This window comes from Babylonia areolata, chromosome 8 (assembly GCF_041734735.1).
Source record: "Babylonia areolata isolate BAREFJ2019XMU chromosome 8, ASM4173473v1, whole genome shotgun sequence".
Lineage (NCBI taxonomy): Eukaryota > Metazoa > Mollusca > Gastropoda > Neogastropoda > Buccinidae > Babylonia > Babylonia areolata.
The window spans coordinates 42,058,424-42,063,423 of NC_134883.1; positions in this window are offsets into that span (position 1 = coordinate 42,058,424).

Consider the following 5,000-nt stretch of genomic DNA (forward strand, 5'->3'; position numbering starts at 1 on the left):
ATCCACCCAGCTGTGTGAGGTCGCCATGTTGTTACAAATCTTGACGCCACCCTGGAACTTGTGTGAACGTGTGTCTGCATGTTTCACGTTTATTTCCTTATTTATCATCATGGTTGTTGTTGTTGTTGTTGTTGTTGTTGTTGTTGTTGTTGTTGTTGTGTGTGTGTGTGTGTGTGTGTGTGTGTGTGTGTGTGTGTAGGCAAACACACACGCAGACAAACACCCCCCACATACACACGCACGCACGCACGCACTCATGCATACACACACACACACGCACACACACACACACACACACACACACACACACACGCGCGCACACACACATACATACCACCAGTCTCAGTCTCACACAGAGAGAGAACACTGAACACTGAAATGTGTAATGTCATCAGCCGTAAAGCTCTAGTGACATAGTAGGTACAAATAAGAACCCCCAAAAATGGTGCAAAACAGATAAAATGGAACAGAAAGGAAAAAAAAAAACATGATTGAAGCAATATAAACTACTAAGGGATTAGCGACACTTTGGTACTTTGTCATTAGTTTAGAACGTCCATGTGACAAAGGGGGTATTGTGCCCTTTTTTTCCCCCAGTCATTCGTCTCCAAGGTTTGGACAGTACACAGGAAACAAAGTACATACAATCCATATAATAATTATGTAAATCATATCAATACGAACACATAACAAAGCACATATAAAACATAAATTCAATTATGATTACTTAAGCCTGTAACATCGAAACACATCATATCAATACGAACACATCATAAAAAATGCATTGTCGAAAATCGACCATCCAAATGTAACCCTTACTTTTGGACTGTGCCCCCCCCCCCCCCCTCCTCCCTCATAGAACCCATACTAAGTTTTTAATTGATTAATGAGTATTTGGACCGATAGTAGACGTTTTACGTATATTTACTGCCTGGGATACATATTTTGCTAGTGACAGTAGCATATCTTCATTTTCTGTCATCAGTATGCCGAACAAATCTTTTCTCTGCGCTGGAGCTGTATCAAAGAGAGAGAGAGAGAGAGAGAGAGAGAGAGACAGAGACAGAGACAGAGACAGAGAGAGAGAGATCGGATATAAGGTGGTGGTGGTTGTTGTTTTTTCCCAGACACATAACAAACAAACCAGTGTCCTACAGCGCTCTCCCTCCAACACGGCTATATTTCAACGCTGGAAAAAAGAACAACAACAACAACAACAACAACAACAACTGTAAATATGTTCAAGTTTGGGTGTGTTTTTCAATTACATCATCTGTTTGAAATCAAGATTTTGCTTGTGCAAGCGGTTTTTTTTGTGTGTGCATACATGCAGATACTTGAAAATGCATGTGCCTCTCTCTCTCTCTCTCTCTCTCTCTCTCTCTCATTCTGTGTGTGTGTGTGTGTGTGTGTGTGTGTGTGTGTGTGTGTGTCTGTCTCCACTGACGCTAGAGTCATAACAGCCTACTCTCAGCGAGCACTGAGTTATGCCGAGTGTCAAGCTGGAATCAAAAACAATATCCAAAGACGCTAAACTACAGAACACACACACACACACACATACACGTATATGCACACACACACTCTCTCTCTCTCTCTCACACACACACACACACACACACACACACACACACACACACGTATATAGGCACACACACACACACACATACACACTCACTCACTCACACACACACACACACACACACACACACACACGTATATAGGCACACACACACACACACACACACACACACACACACACACCCCTAATCCTCGCCTCTCCCAGTCAGGGGACTGCTGCAGAATTTCTCACGCAAACTTTTCTGACAGCAACGATTGTTCATGGCAACTGGTGTGTCACAACCACTATGTCTGTTATGCAGTGCATTTGGAGGTGGGGGAGGGGGAGAAGGAGGAGGATAAGGAGGAGGGGAGGGGGAAAGAACAGTGGGGTGTGATTGTACACTCTGTGTGTGTGTGTGTGTGTGTGTAGTTTCATTTGTTTCCTTGACGTGAAGATACGTGTGCGCGCAGTCCAGTCATAGAAAAAACTTGGTATTTTGCTCAGTGCAACAAACAGCTGTGGTTACTGGTGCTCTTGTAAGCATGACAAAAGGGACAGACACAACTTGGAATTTTTGTTCTTTTTAAAGTAAGACAAAGGGCATACACAACTTCACATTCAAAGGGGGTAAAACTTTCTAACTAACTTTTTGTTCTGTGTTGTTTGTTTGTTTCGTTTTCGTTTTGCTTCATTTTCCAAGACACGTAACATAAACCAGCAGCGCCTTACAGCGCCCTCGCTCCCAACACGGGACAAAGGGACACCACTTCACACTTTAACTCACTCAGTACGGCCAGTCCTCTCTTCTCCTCTACACAGACCCCTCGGATGTCCAGTGGGTGTCTCAATGACCCCAACCTTTAGCTTCCGTCGTCAGAATTGTGGTAGTCTTTGTCAACATTCACCTCTTCAGTATAAAGAGCCTTCCGCTTGCAATATTTTGATGGTGGTAATTGGGGTGAAACGCTGTTAACGTCTTCTCTTTCGGCGTTCGTATGGAGAGAGTTCAGGGGAAAAACGTTCAACTAAGCAAGACGAAGGGATATAACTTCAAACTATTTCTTTCTTTCTTTTTTTTTTTTTTTTTTTTTTTAAAGTAAGACAAAATAACACAGTCTTTGTAAGACAAAGGGGCACAACTTCGCACCGTTGCTGTTGAGCCCTTCGTATGGGCGTGGCTGCATGCATGTGAATAAAAGATACAGAGCAAAACCCTATAACTTCCACTGTTTCTTACGACGGAAGGTCCTTAGCTTGAGCAGGTTCTAAGATACATACATAAATATATATATATATATATATATATATATATATATATATATATATATATATATAACTCGTTTCCGCAACAAAGTTGTTTTTTTGTTTGTTCTGTTTTGTTTTACGGTACGGGATTCGGATAAGACGATAAACCGAGGTCCCGTGCGCAGCATGCACTTCAGCGCGAGGTAAAAGAACATCCGGCAGCAAAAGGGTTGTTCCCGGCAAAATTCTGTAGAAAAAAAATCCAATTTGATAGAAAAACAAATTTAAAAAAAAAATTCCAGGCAGGAAAAAATATTTTCTTGGGAGAGCATCCCGAATTCCCCACACAGAGATCTATTGTGACAAAAAGACCAAAACTATACATGCAATACTGTACAATACAATACAATACAATACAATACAATAGCCCTATGCCCATCCCCCCAACCCGGAGGTCCAGTGGATTAGAGGGGTTTTTTTCCTGCCTCTACCCTTCAACCTGTCTGGTTTGGGTGGCTCTCCCAGGAGCACAAGATCCAGACGTCGTAGCTCCAGGGGTCCCATATCAATTTTGTGCAAAGCATAAGTCTTTTCAGATGCTACCAACATCTTATCAATAAACAGCAAATGACTTATTCACAACAAAAATAAGAGCCACGGCAGGCAGTAGTAGTTGTTGTTGTTGCTGCTGCTGCTGATGATGATGTTGTTGTTGTTGTTGCTGTTGTTGTTGTTGTTGTTGTTATTGCTGTTGTAATATTGGTAGCAGTAGTAGCATAAAAAAATACCAACAATAACAAGTGCAACATGATCAGCTTTAAGAATAACAAGGGAGGCAAGGCCTTCAAGACTCACTTGTGATAAACTTCGGAAAAAAAAATTTTTTTTAATTAATCCTTAACATGTTTTCTGTATTTGTTATTATAAAATTTCCTGTTACAAAAAAAAAAAAACGAAAAAAAACCGCAGAATGTTCGGGTGGGAAGAAATTCTCAGTCACTGCACTATTGCGGATCTATCAATGACGCTTAAAAAGTAATATATAAGCATGCTTTTTTTAAGGACGATAAATCGATTGCGGTATTCGAAGTGATAACTCTGTTTAAATCATGTTATTTTGATGTATCTCGGGCATTTGAGAATTCTTTTACGTCCGCGGTAAAGGAGACGTTGCCATCGCCGCAATCACACTGCAACATTTAGCCGTTTTCTCTGGATCTAGATAGATTTACGACAAGTTAAACTCACTGGGAAAGTCGACACAGTCGATTCAAATTCTCTTTTATGTTCATTCTAGTTTATTGAGTATCCACTTTAAAATATTCATATGCAGTAAACACGTCGATGATGTAGTCTGTGTCACTGTATATGTTCTATCCAGAATTTGTATTTCTTTCCATTTATTTGCGAACAAGAAAAAACGAGGTCACGCCGATTTCTTACAAAGCACTGCCTACGCTTCTACAACAGAGATGCGGTAGGCTAATACGGTGTTTTCGGAATCCCGGAAATGGCCTCAACGAAATAAACCGTTAATGATACGGGGAAACACGGCTTAATTCGGGAGACTTACAACCTATCACTGGTATAATAATAGTAATAATAATGGTATTTATACAGCGCTGAATCTTGGGCAGAGACAAATCAGAGCGCTTTCGCACCAGTCATTCACACGCATGATTGTGAAGATTTTTTTCCTCTTATTTTTAAGCCAAATTTGGTATTGACGGACAAAGTATTTCCAGAGAAAATGGCAATGTTAAAGTTTATCATGGGCACACACACACACACACACACACACACACACACACACACACACGCACACACACACACACACACACACACACACACACACACACACACACAACCGAACACCGAGTCATAACATAGACTCACTTTGTTTACACAAGTGAGTCAATTAAAAAAAAAAAAAAAATAAAAAAATTTGTAAAGGAGGCTGAAGAGAAGGAGAAGGAGAATGCCAATAATAAACGATGAAGATGAGGATGAAATAATATCGACATCTTTTCATAGAATGGCAACAATAACTTTACACAACGATTAAAGTACCAAATCAGTATTAACTCTCTCCATACGAACGGCGAAAGAGACGACGTTAACAGCGTTTCTCCCCAATTACCACCATCAAAATATTACAAGCGGAAGGCTCTTACACTGAAGAGGTGAATGT